The sequence below is a fragment of the Sinohyriopsis cumingii genome, chromosome 1, assembly GCF_028554795.1.
Source record: "Sinohyriopsis cumingii isolate HCF-2022 chromosome 1, ASM2855479v2, whole genome shotgun sequence".
Classification (NCBI taxonomy): Eukaryota; Metazoa; Mollusca; class Bivalvia; order Unionida; family Unionidae; genus Sinohyriopsis; species Sinohyriopsis cumingii.
Window position 1 is genome coordinate 51,393,434 of NC_142961.1, and position 23,089 is coordinate 51,416,522.

Consider the following 23,089-nt stretch of genomic DNA (forward strand, 5'->3'; position numbering starts at 1 on the left):
CGCTAGAGAAAGAAATTCATGGAAACCAACACGATTTGATTTACTCGAGGACGTACGCGCAAGTTGCGTCGAGTACGGACATGGCGGATTATGGAATACCAAATATAATTACAATGATGTTATTTCGGTTGATATGGTTGCATGTTATCCAAGAAGTTTTCTGGGATACGGAGATTGTTCTGTGTACTTTGAAAGATTTGGTCACCCAACAAACGAGATGACGCGAGTGGCAATTAATGGACCATTACCTGATTTTGATCTGACTGGATTCGCCTGTATTGAATCATTCGAGTTTAACGAAAATCTTCACAAGATTTGTTATGTTTGGTTTGGTAGACATTTTTGTGAAAAACGTTGGGCACCTATAGTTTTGTTACGATATATGCTAGATTGTATGATACTGACATCGTTGGTGGTCAGTGAGGCAATTATATCATATCATGCACAGACCAAAGTTTGGTTGCCCATGTCAGATTCTGAAGTTATTAGCGAGTTTAAGGAAAAATATCCTGATGTTTCCGAAGATGATATTCCTAATAAACTCAAAACCGCAAAAGATCTCGGTAGAAAAATTATACGTAAATTTACTCAAGGTGGTGCATATGATTATAAAAGACATCACGCACGATTAATTTTAGATGATGCCGAGTACGATTTTATAATTGCTGATACAACAGCGAAAAATATATTTGTAAATCGAGAAAGTGTTTATTTATCCGACGGAACAAAATTGGGTACGATCGTTAGTTACATAAATGACGTCTCCCCACAATATACTCATCTAAGATCTTCCATGTTGGCTTATGTTTCTATAAATTTATTATCGATGATTAATAGATTTCCTGAGACCGCAGTCAGAGTCGCAACAGATTCGTTTTATATTTCAAGTAAATATTTAGAACCTGTTATGAAATTTACAAGTAATGATGAACGTTGGGGTTCGTGGAGAATAAAAAAGGAACTATTACACAATTATGCAGAATCAGCAGATGTTCCAATGAGAGATTTTTATCGTAAGGGTAATAAAATATCAGAAATGTCGAAAGCACCATCGTTGAGTGATCCAATAACCAGATATAAGACAGTATATCTCAATGGACCTGGTGGATGCGGCAAAACGACTCGAGCGATTAATGTTTTTAGAAATTCAGATATAATCGTGCTGACACCCACACATAGACTTGCACGTGAGATGAAACAGCGGCAAGTACAATCGTGTACGTATCATAGTTTCTTTCGGTGGCGCGGAGATACATGGACTCCTGAACGGATGGGAGAAAAATATATACCTAAAATAATTATTTGGGATGAGATATGCACGGTGTCATTGATACATTAAAAACGTTTCTTGATTGGTTGTTGACGAAAAATACCGCTATAATAATGTGTGGCGATCATGGTCAACCGCCGCCTTTTGTTGGACCATCTCCACACGATTGGTTAAAAAATTTCGTTGATTATTACGAAGAAATAGATGATGATCATAGAGCTCTTGATGCAAATTTGAAGGAATTTAAAAAATTAATCAGATTACAATCAAACAAAATTCAGTGTGAAATAATACGTGGAGTGATCTCAGAGACCTCAATGAGTGATTTTTTAAATTTATGGAGACCCACCGATTTGATCGTAGCAAGTAGAAAAATAATCAGAGACGCTTTACAACAACAGTTATTTCAACTACATAAAGAAAAATACTCAGAATTACCCGTACCGTTGTGTTATAGACCATCAGATACACGAAAACAGAATATTAATGTCGATATTCCAGAACAGACTGAGAAGCAAAATCTCGTATTAAATGATATTGTCGCTGTTGATATCAGTGTGGTCGAGGATGCAATACACGCTGACAAATCTCCATGGGTGTTGGGATACGCTATGACAATCCACTCGTCTCAGGAATTAACTATTTCTGATACACGAGTCTGGATTGTAGACGATCGCATCGAGTGGTCAAATTTAGTTTATTTAGCGGTATCGAGGGTCAGAAATATATCTCAATTACGTAGAATTATAATTCCTGAAATCGTTGATAAATTTAACATCATCGATGATGATATAATAAGAAAAAAATTAATCGGATACAAACAATCTGACAAAAAGAATAAACGTGACTTTGATCTTGATGTTGAATTTATTATTGAGTTAAAACAGCAGCAGAATAATCTTTGCGCCAGTTGCAATTGTATAATGTTATGGCGGTATTCGAGTAATGATTCAAGACAATTTACCGTAGATAGAAAAGATAATAGTCGCGGTCATACACGAGAAAATACCATGTTAACCTGTCTTGAGTGTAATCGACGTCGGGGTGCTGGCACCCTTGGCGCTAGTGCTAGTTAAGTGATCGAAATCACTGAAGTGATTTTGGTGGTAGTTGTGTATCCGCGGGAATTATTTGTAGTTGTTCACGTACAAATCCACGTTGAGGAGCGGCCGAATCTAATCTGTAGATTGCAGGTCTACCTGAGGATCTTGTCACGGTAGATATTTTGTGTGTGGTAACACTCCAAATAGGATCAGTTGCTCTTCGTTTACCACCTTCAAGTTCACCAGGCTCATATAAATATCTAACTGTAACATCACCCAATATTTTTTGTTTTTCAACATCTTTTCGTTGTGTTGGTATATTTTTTTTTGTAATTGCATTAATGGGTTTCATGTTGGTTGTTCGTGTGATCTCATTATTTAATGCAGCTATCACGCTTGGTAATCTTGCAACCCATTCGCGAGATCTTTTATCCTGAATAAATTCCCTCGCGTATTGATATCCAAATAACCGCTCAGCAAGTGTTCGATTAAATCGCTCAACAATTGCTTGATCACGGTGAATTGCAGTATGACCTCGTCGTATTTTGGTATTATGTCGTTTCATCAGCGATGATACTGGACCAAGAAATTCCTTACCAGGATCAACCTGTAGTAGCTGTGGCCATCGCAGACCACCTTGTGGTCCGAGTCCTCGTTGATAAATTCGTTCAAACGCATCGGCTACTTCAGATGATGTTTTCGCTGATAGCGGCTCTGCTTCTTTATATCTACTTGCAACATCAACTACGGTTAACGCGTATTTGTACGTTTTTCTACGCACAGTATCATGCGGTAAAAACAGAATATCAGCTTGATGAACTTCATTAGGAACACTGACATCGAAATACGCGTACTGAATTCGTTTAGGACGTGGTAGATAAATTTGCCATATTGCTTGTTTGGATAACCACGCTTTAGCAGTAGAATGTTTAACCGCTGCTGCATCAGCAAGTTTACAAATTGCTTCTTTGCCTCTCCAGTATCGTCTTGGTGAATAATAAATCGATTCCATTATTAATTACCAGCCCCAAGCGCTAATTTACCTTTCATCGAGGATCTTACTAACCAATTAGCTAATGATTCTCTAATATTTTTATTTTTTTATAGAATTTAATGCATGAATTAATTTCACATCTGCAATATGTCTATCTTGTAGATTTTGACTTTTATAAGCTACATCATGGGCATGACAAGCTCGATCAATAGCGTTTATTGGTTCCTCGCCTGGTTTTGGTTGATCTTGATTATCGAGCCTGATATCAAGTCTGGTACCAGGACCGCAATAATTATATCCCGGTAGATGTTTTTCTCTACTGTATTTAGCCCATGGAGCACCTGGAAACTTTGACATCAAATTAGCAATATCACCACCGCGCTTATTAGGTAAAAATGAAAATTTCTTTCTACCGCATATAGAACATTTTCCACCATACGCTATTTTTTTATTTTTTGTTGTAACCGTAGCTAAATCAGTAGTTGGAGTTTTAACTCTACAACGTAAGCAATATAAATTCATGACATAATATATATATATGGATATAATTGATTTCTCAGCAACAAGAAAACGAGAGCCAGTTAAACACCATCCTGCGTTACCAAATTCCATCAGAATGATTATCATAGGACCATCTGGATCGGGTAAGACGCAATTATTACTTAATCTGATAATGAGATGGTTGAAATGGGATAAATTGTATTTAGTAGCACCATCCGCTGATGATCAGCGATGTTATGATGTACTTAAAGATTTCAATGAAAACGCGCGATTACTGGATGAAGGTAATGATGTTATAGAGTTTATAACCGATATTGATGAAGCACCATCCGTAGATTCCATAGACGGATTTATTAATAATTTAGTTGTATACGACGATGTGATGCTAGATAAACAATCAAATCCAGCCAGAATATTTTCCCGAGGTAGACATAAAAATACAGACGTGATCTATGTTACTCAACGATATACACAAATTCCGAAGGTGATCAGAGACAACTGCAACATTTTAGTTGTGTTTAATGGCGTAGACACACACACACTTAGAAATATTCATCAAACTTGGTGTGGTGGTGACATGGATACAATTAAATTCAAAAATTTCTTCTCACGAGCGCAAGCTACTCCGCATGGATTTATAACAATAAATTTACATGATCCAAGAACAAGATATCGTGTGGGTCTTGATAAAATATTTGGGTAACAGGGGTGATGATAAAATTAAATTAAATTAAACAGATATCATTAATATAATGAACAACTGTGCGTGGCTGCGTCAAGGAACAACAGATAAATGTAATAAAAAATGCCGTGGAGAATATTGCAAGAAACATAATTATCTTATAAAGAAAAACCTTCATGCTGGTCCACGAAGTTGTGTTGGATGTAACAACGGCGTTAGAGGATTGTATCAGATTTGCAAAAATTGCGGTGGAGATCGATACAGAAGTTTGATGATATATTAGAAACACAGAAAGAACATAAATCCAAAAATAGAAAAACCACCATCAGAACTTGAATATTACTTGAAACATAGAACAAATAAAGATGAAACAGATGAAGATGAAACAGATGAAGATTCCCATGATTCAGCTGAAAAGAAAAATATTCATCAAACTTAAAATTTCTTTACAACATGGATAGCAGCAGAGAGGGGGCGTCTACAATTCTGTTTGGGACAAACAATAATGGTAGACGTGGTATTGACCTCTATGAGTGGTCACTATTTTTTTTTGGTCAAACACAAGGGTGACCACTCCCTTAAGTGGTCTGTTCACCCTCTCTGCTGCTATTGCCCCCTTTGGAAGACGATATCATTGACTTTATGAGAAGAAATGCTCAGACCACCCGATTCAATAATGTGAAATTACAAGGCACAGATTCATTGGTGTGTGGGCAGTACTGTGTGTATTTTCTGCATCATCGCAGCCTGGGCTATTCCTTAGAACATTTAGTGACTCATTTTGATCCTCGTTCTTCTTCTAGAAACGATGTGAAAGTAGATCGATGGTTTTGTGGCCATTATGCTTATCTTTTGTCTCAAGCTAGGAAACGTAGTGTCCATCAATGGCCTAATGATTTCCAACAGTGGAAATCACAATTTCATTCACAACGTTGTCAGCCCTGTTTAAAGTAGATTGTAAATTGAAAAAAATGTTTGTGATTAGAAAAAATGTTTGATGTTATAATGTTGGATTATTGTTAAAATATGTTAGAGTTGTTTGTTAGTGTTAAGTGATTTTTGAATAAAAAATGTTGTGTTTTGAAAAAAAAATGCCTTTGTCTTTTATTTGACTATAAGAATGTTTGATTGATGCTCTTTAATTTCTTACTATCCCTCTCATGACACTCATTGAAGGTTGCGGATCGAAAACCGTAGAGGGATGTTTTCCTTCACGTCCGCGCTTTGACTTTAAGAACCGGGGAAGTTTCCAGTCTAACCATCCATTGTCGACTCATCCTCCTACGAAGATGTGCTCCAAACTAGCTAAGCTAAACGAAGCCTACGTGAATTTGCATAGGGTCAGACACAGTCTGATACCGAAGCCAGAAGAGATAGAGAATGTGAGAATGTTAAAAGTCACTGAAGACCTGATAGAAGAGCTCTTCAGAGAAGAAGTGAACAGGGAGAAAGAAGAATGGACAGAGAAGTACAGACTTCAGAGACAGCAGCAACAGCAACAGCAACAACAACAACAACAACAACAGCAGCAGCAGCAGCAGCAACCTGAACCTGATAGAGGCTTTGTCGATTGTCGTATCGACACCAAAGAGTTCTTCTTCTCTTTCCGAAGAAGCAGACCTATCGCCAGAAAGTCTATCCTCAGAGGACATCGCATTCTTAGAAACTAAAAGATTGCCATAGCAAACAAAAAAACAGCCCTTTTCAAGGCTACTCCAATACTCTAGAAAAGAAATAACCATCGATTTGCCAATGTGTGTAGGTAGAGTAGTGTGAATATAAACACTAACTCTTTTTTTAATAGTGCGAGGGTATGTGTTTGTGTTTGTAACCGCTCACGTACGTTGGTGTGGATAGTAGATTAAAATGATGTTGGGGTTTTTTTTGGGTGTTTGAGGTGTGGGGAGAGTAGATTTGGGGGTTTGATTGGATTGCTTTGCGTATGTGAATAGTATATTGAAGTGATTAATAGTTAGTTAGTTGGATTATAGTGGTTTTCGTTCTTTTGAACATGTACCACTTTTTTATTCACGCACTGCGTGATTTTTAATTACTCCTGGGGGAAGGAAAAGGAGCCTCATCCCCCAGGCTTTTATGTACTCAAAGAGTACTTTTTAATTTAGCCACTCAGGTGTAGGACTAACTAGTCCTTAACAACCCGACTGAAAGGCTAATAGACATGAGTGGGAATAGTCACACCACACACTCGTGTTTCTTAGTTGGATTGAAATGCCCCAGGTGTCAAACGAAGCAGTATGTGACTCCCGCCACGATTGGTCGGCAGCGATGAGGTAACATTAGGACACCCGGTCTTGTGGCATTGACGAAGTGGCCCGCTTTTTTGATATCATCAATTGCCTTTCCCAGTCCGATATTCCGGTAGACAGAGCCTTCCTTTTTTCCACTCTATTTAGGTAGTGCAGGTTCATCAGCTTCATCGCCGCTGGATGATGATACTTCCAGGGCCGCTGCCAGCGTGGAAGTTTCAAATTCTTCAGTGTCGTCTGCCAACATTGCCTGGATTTGGCTGAGTATGTTAGTAGAAATAGCTGTGGAAGCTTGATTTAAAAGTTCAGCCAGATGTTGTTTAAGAGACAAGGAGACGGTTAGGAGTATTTTTTTTTTTTTTTTTTTTTTTTTTTTTTGTTTTCTTTTTTTTTTTTTATTCATCAATTCCTTATTTATTTTGATTCCCTATCTGATTGGTTTGGAATGAAAACTTGTTTTTATGGTTGTTTGTATGTTATTATGGAGTCCTGTTTTAATTAATTCCTATTTTCCTATTTTAATTTTTTGTGGCCTTAATTGGTTTTTATTATTCGGGGTATGAACGGCTGTGTCAGTTTGTGAATCTACGAGACCTAGCAGGCCGTCATAATTCCCAAACAGTGATTTTGTAATATTCGTCCTTAACTGGTTTTTATTATTCGGGCTATGAACGGCTGTGTCAGTCTGTGAACCCATGAGACCGAGCCGGCCGTCATAATTCCCAAACAGTGATTTGTTATATTTTTAACTGGTCTTTGATTTACTTTCTTAGATTTTTTTGAGTAGATTGGATTCGTGTATAAAACTTATGATATTTTTGAATGTTAGATTAATATTGGAGTTTGTGTTCATCAAGAATTCTGGGTATGTTGTAGGGGATCCAATTTTATGCTGTTAAACTTTAAACTTAGCCCTTTCTTTTTCAAGTGTATGGCAGTTGTTAAAAATATGCTCTATGTCTTCTGGGACCCTGCAGTGGTAGCAGTTAGGGTTATGTGGTTGTGGTCCTATGTACTGTCCGAAGCTGTTAGCCAGCTTGGTTTTGCCCGTGAGTATTCTATTTATGAATTTTTGTTCACTGCCTTTTGTTTTGGGTGGTTTCCTATTTCTACATACTTCTTTAATGATGGTTTTTAGTTTCCTGCCTTGAGTGCTTGTGTTCCATAATTCCTGACATTTATTATCAATGAGGGTTTTAGATATGCTATTGAGTTCGCATATGCTATAATCTAGGTTGATGTGAGTGGTTTCGTTTAGTTTTTGTTTAGCTGTTATATCTGCCATATCGTTACCTGGTATGTTAATATGGGATGGTATCCACATAAATTCTACTTGTAAGTTATTATTGTTCAGTATTTTTAACAATAAATTGGTTTGCCTAAGATAGTTTTCTCTTGATTTGGTGTTGTTATTAAGTATTGAGTTTATGACGCTTAGCGAGTCACTTATTATTACCGCTTGGGGTATTTTGTTCTCTTTGATCCATTTGAGTGCTTCAAGTATGGCCCAGAATTCAGCTGTGTATATAGAGCAGAGGTTAGGTAGTCTTCTTCCTACTTTAATGTTAAGTTCGGGGATTACGTCAGCTGCTGCTGTTCTGGGTGGTTCTGTAATTTTGGATCCATCAGTGTAAATCTTAATGTAGTTGCAATATTTTGAGTTGATTTCTTCTGTACAGATTGTGTTTAGTTTGAGTTCCTGTTCGTTTTTATTGCCATATTTCGTAATGAGGGTGTTAACTGTGGGGTTGATATTTATCCATGGTTCTTTGTCATAGTGATTTGCAATTTCTGCTTGGAGTTTGTCTATAGGAAGTTGTTCAACTAATTGATGGACTAATTTCCCTGCTGGTATGTTTTGTGATAATTTAGTTCTAAAAGGTATGTTGCATTTATTTATAGCTAGCCGGGTGGGGTGTGTGTCGGGGTGTGTTGTTAGCCTGGCTGCATATCTGAGGGTGAGTTCTTGTCTTCTAAGGTGGAGCGGCAGTTCTCCAGTTAAGATTTGAAGTTCCACTAGTGATGTGGATGGTAGTGCACCAGTGCACCAGTGCAAATAATTAGGGCCTTTCTTTGTATGAAAAATTTTTTAGAATAGGAATGGGAAGTATAAAAAAAGTGAGTGAGTGTTTCTTTTAGGTCCGCGCGTTGTTTTTTGTCATGATCTAGGTAAGATCAATTTTATGTTTTTAGGGGGTTGTGTGTAGGTAGAGTAGTGTGAATATAAACACTGACTCTTTTTTCATAGTGCGAGTGTATGTGTTTGTGTTTGTGTTTGTAACTGATTAGGTAAGTTAGTGTGAATAGTAGATTATGGGTTTGTTTATTGTTTCTTAGCGTATGTGGAGAGTATAGTTTGGGTTTTTTAAACGCTCACGTACGATTGTGTGGATAGTAGATTATGGATTTCGTTTTAATGATTTGAGTGTGTAAATAGTAGATTTGGGGATTGTTTATTGATGGTTCACGTATGTGGATAGTAGATAATATGAAATGAGAAAAGTAGGGGGATGTTTTCCTTCACGTCCGCGCGTTGTTTGGTCATGATCTAGGTAAGATCAATTTTATGTTTTTAGGGGGATGTTTTCCATCACGTCCGCGCTTTTCGTATAAGAAGCCACAAGGTTTGATGTTCGAACCATTCTACGGAATAATAAAAAACGAAGATGGTGGTTGCAAGTGAGTTGTTCAACAACTTGGAAGATATATATAATTGGATAATGGATGGTATCTATGTAGTGGAGAGACTAGAAAAAGAATGGAAGATAGCAGAGTATCTGGACTACGCTAAATGCCTAAACGTAGCAAAAGAAGTGATAGCAGAAATGATAGAAGAGGAAGAAAAGAGATTGAGAGGTATGATAAATCCCACCTATGCCAGAGTGGGAAGCCTAAAGGAAGCACTTGACAATGCAAGCAAAGTCAGGTGCTTTCTTGAAAATATGTCACATGGGACAGAGTGCTCTTTTGTGGAGAGAGGTCAGGATAGACTGAGGAAAGGAGAGGAGTTGATGAGAAAAGTGATAGAGGTAGAGGTAAAGAAGATTAAAGAGAGATGGAATAAAGAAAGAAAAGAAGAAGAAAATAGAAAGAGAAAAGAAAGCTTTGAGAAACTGAACAATAACTGGATACGAATACAGGAGAAATTCCGAGCCATGGGTCACCCGGACTGAATGCCTGAATCAGAAATAAAGAAGAAGAAGACAGGAATAATGACAAAAGTTAGAAGATGGCTACAGAAGTGGAGGAAATAAAAGAAGAAGATGATGAAACCAAAGGCCCTTTTCAGGGCCACCCACATTTCTCGAAAAGAGAATGACTTTCAATTGCCTACCCCTTTTTTTAAAAAAATTTAAAAAAAAAAATCCCATGTTCAATTTCCCTTGACGCTGTACAGTCCCACCCTGTTTAAATTCCTTTGACGCTATACAGTCCCTATTCCCATGTTCAATTCCTCTTGAGGCTATATGTTCCCAAGGGGGGTCTGTAATGCTAATTCCCATTGAGGCTATAGTATCCCACTTCACTACTTTCGAAGTTAGTGTGGCAAAATAATGCCTACGCTCTAGCATTGTTACCATTGCAGTGCAGACAGACTGAATATGAACTTGAATCGATCTGTTGTGTATTGTACCATTTCTTCTAACCGTATCAACTACTGAAAGGTCACAGTACTGGTTCACTTTTCTGAAATTGTCAATTTCTTTTTTACCTCACTTAAACATTTTGACATACACACTCACATAGGTGGAGTCAGAAGTGTACTGAGTGGCATGTTGTTTTTTTTTTTTTAAATTGTGAATCTGGGGTTTTTATGAAGTAAATAAACTAAAGTATAGTGAACCTCAAGGATGGTGACCCAAGCTGTCTGTCTATTGATGCGTGCATTTACTTCAGAAGAAATAGGACTTCTAAAATAACAAAGATATACGGCAAGCATGATTAGAATGAACACATCGGCAGCTAACTGTAGGAACAAAGGGGTGTTTTCCTTCACGTCCGTGTAACTTAGAGTTTCAATCCTCTTTCAAGACAAACTTGTATCCTTTTGTAGGGCTTGAAATAAAAAACTGAACAAACGTAAGCATTTTGCTCTAGATATTTCCATTTTGCAGCAACAGACTATACAGCATAAATACTGTTACAACAATAGAAAGCCGTAAATCTTCTAGCAAAAAAGTAATCTCGACTTTCACACATTGGTAAATGGAATACTGTTTCTTTTCTAGGGTTTTAGTTAGCCCCTATGTTCTTATTCTACAACAAAGAGACACTTACGTTTTATGCCAGGTCTATTCTGATCCAGTGAGAGTGAAATTAATAGAGGACCGTAAGACACACCCCCTTTATATAGGCGCTTGGTCTGCCATGGATATAAAGTAGCCCATGGTGTTTAAACTTTAGTCATTTGACGTTTTGCTATCAAGATGAAACGATTGAATCATTTCGAGAAGAAAGAAGAAGAAGAAAGCAAGAGGTAGAAACGTGATCCATCGCCTCGTACCATCGCTGAAGTCTTGGCACAAATTCATGCCAGTGATTTTGAAGATGATATGAGTGAACCAGAATCGAACCCAAGTGAGTCTGCACCTAACCCAAGTTCACGAGTCAACCCTGAAAAGTACTATCACATTCGAGAGACGGAAAAGCGCCCCTCTAGAAAATTTAGAACCACGACTTACAAATACACGGTGAAGTTTAAAGATTTCAAGTCCGACGTACCCTTGGAGAAAGCAGAAGGGTTCATCACCGAGGTGTGGGATTCTTTGCTCACCACACTCAAGCGACAATGTCAACCCAAAGAAGACGATCGCTTGGGACTATCCATATATCACGACGGCTTGAAATCCCCTGTTTGGATCGAGTTTATCAGACCCGCAGAACTAACCCTTTCCAAAGTCATGGACAAGATACAACAGGTGCAACAGTCCAACGACCAGTTTGACATCACCGATGGAAAAGCCACAGTGAAAATGACCCACACCTCTCCTCCTCAAGGGAGCGGTCGCAAAAAGGTCTGTATGGTGAACGGCCTTCGTAGTATTAAGCGTGGCCTCGTCCAAATTCACAACCCTCAAGACCAGATGTGTTTAGCCAGGGCTATCGTGGTGGGACGAGCGTATGCCGACAAGAACGACACGGCAGAATGGACAGAGCCTGGGAGAATATTCGAAAATCGAACCGAGCCAAACAACGAAACGAAGCAGAACTCCTGTTACAACAAGCCGGCCTGTCCAAAGACACACCCTGTGGCATTCCTGAAATGCAAAACTTGCAAGATGTCCTGGCTCCACGCTACACCTTGAAAGTGCACCCTCAAGAAATGCGTGGACCTCTGTTGTTTCGAGGCCAAGGTTTTAAAGATGGAAAATACATTCACCTTTATCATCACGAAGAACATTTCGATACCATTACCACCATCACTGCATTCCTAGGATACGGTTATTATTGTGAGAAATGTGACTATGGCTATAACAATCGAGAGCAACACAAGCATTGTGGATTGAAATGCTCAGGATGTTTGGCCTCTCCACCCTGTCTAAGCGAAGGGCAAAAACCAGTGCATTGTCCAGCTTGTCAGCGCACGTTTGTCAGCCCTGCCTGTTACCAACAACATCTGAAGACGCAAGGTTCACAGAAGAAATGTGCTTGTCAACTCCTGAGATTGTGCCCTACGTGTGGACAAGGCATACGTACCAATAGTACCAAGGCACACGTATGTTCAGGAAAGAAAAAATGTCACATTTGTCACCACATCGTGGACTTGGAACATCAATGCTACATGCAAAAATACCAACCCCAACAAGAGGAAGATGACAGAAACAAAGGCAATTTCATCTTTTTTGATTTCGAATGCATGCAAGAGACCGGCACTCACATTCCTAATTTCTGCGTGGCTCATCGAGCGTGCGAAAAGTGCATTCAAGAACCTATCGTGAGTCATTGCCCTCATTGCAGTAAGATTCCTGGAGGGCGTGAAAAAATCTTTCGAGGACCCAAGACGCTAGAAGATTTTGCCCAATGGGTCTTAGACCCCATCGAGGAAACGTGGAGCCAAGAGGACATCGAAAGTTATGGTAATTGTCATCGTCACGCCACAGCGATGGCTCACAATTTCTCCGGATACGATGGACAGTTTCTTCTCAGATACTATACAGAACATGGCACCGAACGTCCTAAAGTCACTTTGAACGGAGCCAAAATCATTTTCATGCAAGTGGGACAAGTACAGTTTAAAGATTCGATGAGCTATTTGGCCATGCCTTTGAGTCGAATGCCTAAAACGTTTGGAATGACAGAAATGGCTAAAGGGTACTTTCCACACTTTTTCAATACCAAAGCCAATCAACACGCCGTTCTACCCCATTTGCCTAAGGCTCACTATTACGACCCCGACAACATGCATACCGAACAACGAGAAGCTTTCTACGCTTGGTACCAGGCTTACGCCTCCGACCCTTTTGACTTTCAGGAAGAAATGTTAAAGTATTGTCGTTCCGATGTGGACATTTTACGGCCTTGCTGTGGAAAATTTCGAGAACTGTTCATGGAACACGGAGGGGTCGATCCTTTGAAAGAAGCTTGCACCATTGCCAAAGCGTGTTCCTTAGTATACCGGCAACGATTCATGCCTGAAAACACCGTGGTTGTCATCAGTCCTCAAAAGACCAACTATGTCAAACGTCAATACTCGGTCAAAGCCCTACGGTGGTTACATTACTTGTGCGATAAAGAAGACAAATGGACTCAACATACCCGCAACGGAGGAGGCGAAAAGACCATCGGAAATTGTTCCGTGGATGGCTGGGACTTAGAAAACCCCAAGATCGTGTACGAGTTTAACGGTTGCTTATTTCACGGATGTCCCATCTGTTACCCTGACCGTGGCACTAAAAATCAGTTTTTACAACGAACCATGGAAGACTTGTACCAGGACACTTGTCAGCGACGCCTAAAGTTAGAACAGGAAGGATACCAAGTGGTGGAAATGTGGGAACACGAATACGATCGCCGTTTGAAAACCGATCCCGAGTTTAAACGTGTCGTGGAAAGTTACAAGCTGATGGACCCCCTGAACCCGAGGGATAGTTTGTACGGAGGAAGGACCAATGCCACCTGTTTGCTGTACCAAGTCGACGAAGAGAAAGGAGAAGAAATCAAATACTTGGACGTGCGTTCGACGTGTGCAAATATTGTCACTTTCCTGCAAGGCACCCGCAATTGTTGACGGAACACATCGACCTGGCCAACATTCGACAATACGAAGGCTTGATCAAGTGCAAAGTTTTGCCTCCCACCGACTTGTACCATCCCGTGTTACCTCACCATTGCCAAGACAAACTGATGTTTCCTTTGTGTCGTACATGTGCAGAAACGTGCAACCAAGACCAACCTTGTCATCACACCCAGGAAGAACGAGCCTTGACGGGAACCTGGGTCAGCGTAGAATTGTTCAAAGCTCTGGACATGGGATACCAACTGTTAGAGGTGTACGAAATTTGCCACTTTCCCAAGACACAACAATACGACAAGGGTGACCCCACTGAGAAAGGCATTTTCGCCGACTACGTGGATGCCTTTTTGAAACTGAAGCAAGAAGCCAGCGGCTATCCTTCCTGGTGTCACACTCCCGAAGACCAAATAAAATTCAAAGAGAAATACTGGGAACAAGAAGGCATCCCTTTAGACCACATCGAGAAAAATGAAGGCAGGCGATCGTTTGCCAAAGTGATGTTAAATTGCTTGTGGGGCAAAATGGCACAACGACCGTGTTTACCCAAGACGGAATATTTGACCGAACCTTCCGCTACTTCCAGATGATTCACGACAAAACGAAATTCATCAAAGAAGTGGACGTCGTTCGTAAGGATTTGATCTTAGTCAATTACGAAGAAGATCTGAACTTTGTACAAGACGATCCATTTGGAAATGTCATCATTGCGGCTTACGTGACAGCCCATGCTCGCTTACAATTGTACGAAGCTTTAGAACTGTTAGGGGATCGCGTCCTGTACTTTCACATGGACAGTTGCATCTACATCCATCGCCCGGGTCAGCAACACCCTAACATCGAAGGAGACCGATTAGGAGCCTGGACAGACGAACATCCTGATGACAAGATTCTAAGTTTCGCGAGTGGCGGTCCTAAAAATTACGGCTACGAATACCGTGAGAAACAAGGAGAAGTGTACACGAAGTGTAAAGTGAAAGGATTTACTCTGAATTATCGAACCAGTCGAGTGGTGAACTTTGGCGTATTGAAAGAAGCCTTTCAGTCTGGAGAGGATGAAAATTTTAAAGTGACCACCCATCAACCGAACAAGATTGTACGTTTACCCACTCACCACATCCTCAGTCGACCCTTGGAAAAAGTCTATCAAATCGTGTACCAGAAGCGAGTGCGTCTTCCTAACCACTTTACTTTGCCGTACGGTCACATCGATATCGGACAGTATATCAAAAGGAATCATATGCAAGGCCAATAGTAAATGGTCAAGTGTCAGAAGAACCCGTTACCGAGGACAACCATTCCCTTCAGGACAGGACTGTCGTTTACATTCCCAAAAGACCCTTTCGGGAGGACACTTGTGTGACAATACCTCATGTAAAGATTGTCAGAACATTACACTCTGTCCCTAAGACATCTTAGTGACCAAACACGTTTTACAGAGACTTGTTTCTATTTCACTTTGATCGTTTTCATGTGCCTTTTATCGTTGTACATAACTATTTGACTTTGATGTATTTTAGTCTTTCGTGTTTATTTTTGAAACCTCAATAAACGTGTCCTGAAAAAGTATATAAACTCTTGTCTTGTCTGTTTTTTTGTCACAAGTGACATTCCTGACACTATGGCTACCTCTGCTGTCTCTGCTCCCTCTTCCTCCACTTTCAAAGTCATCGACGAACACTTAGATCGTGCCAGTTGGGAGGCTTTGTATCTTCGCCATCCCTTTAACATGCTCATTGCTGGACCTAGCGGTTCAGGCAAAACCGAATTCGTCAAACGTTTGATCGAACATAAACATCATTTGATCGATCGACCACCTCAACGCATCACGTGTTGTTACAAAGAGTGGCAATCGGCGTACAGTCTCTTGCGAGAAAGTCAAGGTGATTCCATCGTGTTTGTGGAAGGCATTCCTAAAGAAGACGACGGAATCGTCTCTGACTCCCGTCAAACCCATTTGGTCATTTTCGACGACATGTTAGGAGAAGACGAAGAAGAAATTAAACTGTGGTTCACGCGCAAAGGGCATCACCGTAATGCCAGTGTCGTTTACATCACTCAAAATTTGTTTCAACAAAGTAAAGCCCATCGTACCATCAGTCTCAATGCTCATTACGTGGTCTTGTTTTAAAGCCCTCGAGATAAATCGCAAGTGCAAGTCTTAGCCAAACAGTTAGGAACGCTTTGGCTCACCCAGGCGTACGACGATGCCACTCAAACTCCACATGCCTATTTACTCGTCGATTTGAAACCCACTACCCCCGATGACTTGCGATTTCGTACCCGTTTGTTTCACCACTGGTGTCAAGACGGAGGGCCTGTTCTCTACACGTCCCCGTCCTCGACTTAACTTCACTAAAAAAAAAAATCTATAAAAGCCTCAGACACTTTTTGTAAGTCTCACACAGCGTCAACATGATGTCCCTTCAGTCTCATCTTCCCGTCAAATTGATTCGTGCCTTGTATGGCATCAGTCGAGAAAAAAATCCACAAATACGTGCTCGTATCTTAGAAGCCAGTCTAAAAGAAGTCTTACGATGGTTCACGGTGACAGCACGTCAATTACTACAAGGGATCATTCAGATTCCTCATCAAACCAAACGCTTTTTTGATAGAAACAAAGTCGCTTTGACCCAACTGGCCGATCCCCGCATCGACACTCCAACCAAAAAGCAAATCATTTTGAAACCTGGATGGAGCGGTACTCTAGGTGGGGTCATCATTCGCTCCCTCTTAAGATGGGATCCTAATGATCCCAAAGTTCTCCCCAAGAAAAAAGCCAAACGAAGCCCCAAGAAGAAAAAGAGCCACGGTGTCAAGACCAGGTCACCACCCCAGAAAAAGAAAAGCCCACAGAAAACACGCAAGAGAGGCACTTCAGCTAGGACGCAACCATACATTCGCAAACCACGACCTGCAATGGCGATGACCGCGTCTCCGGTAGCCTCAGGTTCATCCACTTCTCCGTTGATGACACCAGGGAAGCCCATGTCTCCAAGAACTTCTCCTCCAGGGGTGACACCCTCCTCCTCTTCCTTAGTGCCAGTGGCCGCTGCTCACAAAGTACCTGCTTCCAAAATCAAAGTCCAAGAGAGATCGGGCATGTTACAGAGTTTACTGGATTTGTCCAAGCCAGAACTGACTCGATTTAGTCCGTTGCGAACCCCTCCACCACGTATGATGCCTGTCCTCAAGTTGATACGAAGTAAAGACAATCAGTGGAGACGCGTTCCAGTATAAAAATGACCTAAGACAAAGCCTGGGTATCAGTGTTTTTGTGCTCCTGAAGAACCAAAGATGTCCCCGCCCCCGCAGAAAACATCCCTCTTCTAAACCCCAAGGAAAGAAAAGGAAAGGACTACCTCCTCGTTTAGTCAAACATGGGGACATCTTGTCTGTCCTGTCCAAAGCTTATCCACTCCTGCAAAAAAAACTCATTCAATCAGCCTCCAAAGAAGTCATCGATACCGTGTGCGAATGTTGTTTGAACGTCTTGAAAGGCACGATCCCTTTGTCCAAACACCAGAAACAATGCTTAGGCAAACATCGTCACGTTCTTCGCCAAATGGTTCAAAAGAAAATTCCCATTGGACAAAAGAAGAAGATGTTGGTGCAACGTGGAGGAATTTTACCCCTCTTGTTAGGCCCATTGCTGAAAGGAATCTTGGGAACCATGTTGGGAGGACTGGTGGGAGCAAGATAAAAAGGACCTCTGAAGTCCCACGATCTCAGAATTGATCCTTGACATCAAATGGAAGGACGAAAACTAGCTTTAGTGCCTTACAAACGATGGATGGAATACCATCGTTGGCAAGAACAACACACCCCGCATTTACCTCCCAATCCCAATTTGAGCGAGATGTCCCAGTTACAACATGAATTGCAGTCATTAATGGATCGCCACGATTTGTCCGAAACAGAAAAATCGCAAAAGTATGGTCAACTCTTGCAACGACTGCAACTCTTTCACCAAAAAGCTTTAGACGAAACAGCTCTACCCACTCTGAAAGATTTTAAGACCTTGATGAAAAGTCCAGCACCATCATCACTACCACCACCATTACTACCATCCCCAGGGGTCGGCAGAGATGCTACCCCACGAAGACCTGAGGAAGAAGAGATGCGAGAAGTGTTTCAAACACCGTCAGCAGCACCCATTTCAAGTAAGATTGCAGCATCCTTGTTGACCCCGTCCCCCACACCCCAACGAGAAGAAATGAAAGCTTGGGTTAAAAAGATGATGTCCACTCCTCCTTCGACAGAAGTCAAAAAGAAAGAAGGGAAGCCAGAAGTGAAAAAAGAAAAGAAGACCAAAGCCATTCCATTGCCACCTCCACCACCACTACCTTCGACTTCTACTCCCGTAGCCCATCGGACACGTAAATCCGTTTCTAAACCACACTTTTGTCCCACCCAAAGTATCATCACGGAAGAGTGGGTGACTTATTAACACACCAAAAAAATGGAGAAGGTGTTAGCCAGCATTTACTACGATCCCTCGCATCCTGCAGGTTACGCAGGAGTTCAAAAATTGTATCGTGCTGCCAAAATGCGACTGAATAGTCTCTGTTTACCTCAAGTGCAACGATGGTTACAAGAACAAGCTACCTACACTTTACACAAACCCATTCGACGCAAGTTTTCCAGTCGCACCAGAGTGGAAGGCATCGATCATCAATGGCAAGCCGATTTAGTCGATGTCTCTCATTTGGCCAGCTACAATCGTGGCAACAAATATTTGTTTTGTGTTATCGACGTCTTTTCCAAATTTGCCTGGATCGTACCCTTGACTTCCAAATCGAGCAGCGAGTTAGTGCGAGCCCTGCAACGAGGGTTGAAACAAAGTGGTCGTCACCCTCTTCGATGGCAAACGGACAAAGGCACCGAATTTCTGAACCAAGCTTTCCAAAAAGAATTAAAGAAATGTGACATTCATTTTTTTACCACCGAGAATCCCGAAACCAAAGCTAGCATTGTGGAACGTTTTCAACGCACTTTGAAAGAACGCATGTGGAAATATTTTACGCATCACTACACTCTGAAGTACATCGACATCTTACCGCACCTGGTGCAAGCGTACAACCAATCTTACCATTGAAGCATCGGACGTGCCCCGCTAGAAGTGACTCCCGAGAACGAAGTGTTGGTGTTTGAGCGCCTGTTTGGTACGTCCCCGACGAGGGCTGTCCCCAAGAAAAGTGGAGTGTTGGCCGTAGGAGATTGGGTACGCATTGGCAAAACCAAACGCACTTTCGACAAAGGTTACTTACCTAACTGGACCACCGAATTGTTTCGTGTCACTGGATGAGTGCATGGCCGTCATCCTGCCGTCTATAAATTGGAAGACATGAACGGAGAAGTGCTCAAAGGATCGTTTTACTTACCCGAGTTACAACGTGTCACCAAAACAGAAGACGACGTGTACGACATCGAAAGCATTCTCGAACGCAGAACCCGTAAAGTGGGCAAACGACGTGTCAAAGAAGTCAAAGTACGTTGGAAAGAATATCCACCCAGTTTTGATTCTTGGATCGACACTTCGCAAGTCATTGACTATAAAAAGAAGTGACCATCATGCCCTTTCACACAGACGCAGCTACGTCGACCACTCATTCACCCAGTTCTTCTCTGCAAGATTTACAAAAACAACCCTTGTGGGTGTGGTGTGGAGAACGTGTGCCTAAAACGCAAATCGTCTTTTTCTGCCAAATCTTCGTGGTGTATTGTGTCATCGGTGCAGCCATTGCCAATTTGAGTTTGCAACAAGGAGACAAACAATTGTGGACCATTTTATTGAGCAGTTGCATCGGTTACCTGCTTCCCAATCCCTCCCTGAAATTCTCCTCGAACGGGAACCTTGTGTCCAGTGCTAGTGCCAGTCACCACTCCAACAACAACAATAACCCCATTATGGCGGAGACACTCCTCTGACTTCCAGTAACCCCTCGGACAGTCACAGAACTCTGGAATTATGAGTCACCCTAACCAATTTTACTTAACCTTACCCAGTGACAGTTCTATGGAGGTGTTTCCCAACAACGCTTTGTGCTGTTACACAGCCAAATTACCTCAGGCCATCCAATTAGATCACGAAGCCCATTGGGAAGTGGCTTTAGTAGAAATCATTCACCCGACCCAAGTCCTCAATGTCCTTACCAATCAAAATTTTTTTATGGTGGAAGTTCATGACGAGCAAATGCAAAAGTACTTGAATACCCATGTCAAATATGACAATAAAACCTATGATGACAAAACTCAGAAGTGGACCTACCACTTGTTCGTTCCCCCAGGCTATTATTTTAGTGGTCATCATTTGGTCAGCACCATAGCCTCCAGGTTTAATGGCGTGTTTCTTAAAGCTTTGGAGAGTGTCAGAAAAAGTGTCACCCTGGAGTACCACAGAGTAGCTCGTCGCTTCCTGGTGAAATTTGAGGGAGGTAAAACGATGTCTATTTTATTTTGTCCTGAATTGTTTGGCATGTTGGGCGGGGACATGGAGATGAGAAAGAAAGCAAAAAGGTGAGCTAGCAGTCATTTCCGACAACGATTCCTTTAGCAAGTTATTTCGTTCCCCGGTAGAAATGAACCAAGGACTGAATTTGATCTTTGTGTACTCTGATGTGGTGGAGTACAATGTGGTGGGACACACCTCCGCACCAAAGGAAAAGTCACGGTGAAACTTCATTTTCGAAAACGGTTCTCTCACGACTCGTAAGTCATGTATCCAGTGTACCGAGGGGTTGCTCGACAGCGAGGACACGGTTTAGGAGATATGTTAAAATCGGCCTTTCGTTCGGTGGCTCCCATCTTGAAACCGATGGTGACACGAGGATTGCACGCTTTGAAAGATGCCGCACTGACGCAAGGCAAAGAATTTCTCCAAAATGTCATCATCGACAAACAAAACCCTAAAGAAGCCTTCTTGAGGGCAGGCAAAAATGTCTTGCTGCAAACGGGCAAAGACATTTTGGGTCGACGAGAAACACCTATAAATGCCCTGAACGCTACCGATTCAGGCATTCCCACTTCTCTGACTCCACAGCAAGGACACGGCAGAAAAAGGCGACGAAGAAAACACCCCTTCACCAGTCTTCACACTTCTAAAGCTAGAAAGACAAAGAAAAGAAGAACCGTTCGAGACTTAGACGTTTTTGATTACTAAAAATTATTGAGACACAGAAAAATGATGCACCGAGAGTCTTGTGCCTCTTCCAAGTCGGAACTAGATCTCTTTGCCATGCCCCCTACCATGATGACGATGCAAGAATCCCAGTGGGTCGAATTTCATCCCGTCTCCTCTTTGACGGAATCAGCTCCCATTGAGTTTGATATCAAAGGTCAACCCGAAGATTACATCGATCTGAATAGCAGTTACCTGTACTTGAAAGTCAAAGTGATCAAAACGGACAACACCAATCCAGGAGCCGATGCTAGAGTAGCTCCTGTCAACAATTTCATGCATTCCTTGTTCAGCGAAGTGGACTTGTACTTGAATAACAAACTGGTCAGCAGCAGCATGGATACTTACCGTTATCGAGCCTACCTGGAAAATCTCTTGACGTACGGAAAAGAAGTCAAGAATACTCATCTGGATGCTTGCGTGGTATGGAAACCTGACACAGCGGGTGAGAACACGTTTAACGACACAGTCCTGACAGCAGATGATGATCCTCACAATGTGGGGTTTAATGACCGTCGTAAGAAAATTCTGCAAGGGGGAAGTTTAGAACTGATGGATCGTTTGCATTTGGACATGTGGTTACAAGAAAAGTATTTGCTAAACGGAGTGGATGTCCGCCTGAGACTGAATCGTAGCAGTGCCGCTTTCTATTTGATGGCCCATGCCAACGAATACAAAACTATCATCCAAGAAGCCAGGCTCTACGTGCGTTGTGTGGAAGTTTTACCCAAAGTTGGAAACGACATCAGTCACACTTTGAGCAGAACCTCCGCCAAGTATCCGATACGAAGAGTAGAGGTGAAAACGTTCACTATTCCTGCTGGACAGCGATCCATGATCGAAGATCATCTTTTCCAAGGACAATTACCCAAACGTTTGATCGTTGGTATCGTCAAGAATTCAGCCTTCAATGGACTTCACAACGAAAACCCTTTCCAGTTTCAACATTACAATGTAGCCAAAATTGAAGTCAGTCGCGATGGCAAGACCTTGTGTACCAGACCCTTCGAACCTAAGTTTGGTGACAGGAATTATTTGAGATCGTACTTGTCCCTGTACGAAGCCACTGGTCAGTTAGGAACCAACACCAGTCACGGTATTATGTACAAGGATTATGCAGGAGGCTATGCTTTGTGTGCTTCTGATTTCACTACAGACCAAGGCAGCGACGAGGGACATTTCCACCCTATAAAATCTGGCCAGATTCGTGTGGAACTTCAGTTTGCAAATCCACCTCCAGATCACATAGTGAACGTCCTCCTGTATGCCGAATTTGACAATACCCTAGAAATCAACAGTTTGAGAGAAGTCATTCTAGACTATTAGAAGCATGGAAGACTGTTCTCCCTCTTTACCTAGTGGAGAAGCTTTGAAGATGGAATGTGAGGAGACCGTGGAAGGAGAATCCCAAGACAAAGACGAAAAGGACATAGTGATCAAGTCGAGATGTCCAGAACAAGAACAGCAATTGGTCTCCTACTGTGCTACATACCTGGCAGACACAGTTACGATATGGATGAAGCATGATTACTATGGATGTCAAAACATCAGTCAAGAAGAAAAATTCAACGAATATCTGGACGAAGCTTGGAGTCTGTTTAAAAAAGACGTGTTACGTTGGTGGTATAAAGACTTGCGTGAACATTTCTGTCCTCCATTAACGACTCAAGAAATCCATTACATCAAAGCCCTCTTTGACAAATTCAAAGAGAAAGTCAAGATCAAAATTGATCACTTATTATCAGCAAAAGAACATTTAGTGACTTATTTTGATCGTGATTTTTCTAGAAACGATGAGAAAGTAAATCGTTGATTTTGTGACTAGTATGCTTATTTTGTTGTCTTCAGCTAGGAAACGTAGTGTCCATCCATGACTCAATGACTTGCAACAGTGGAAATCTCAATTTCATTCACCATGTTG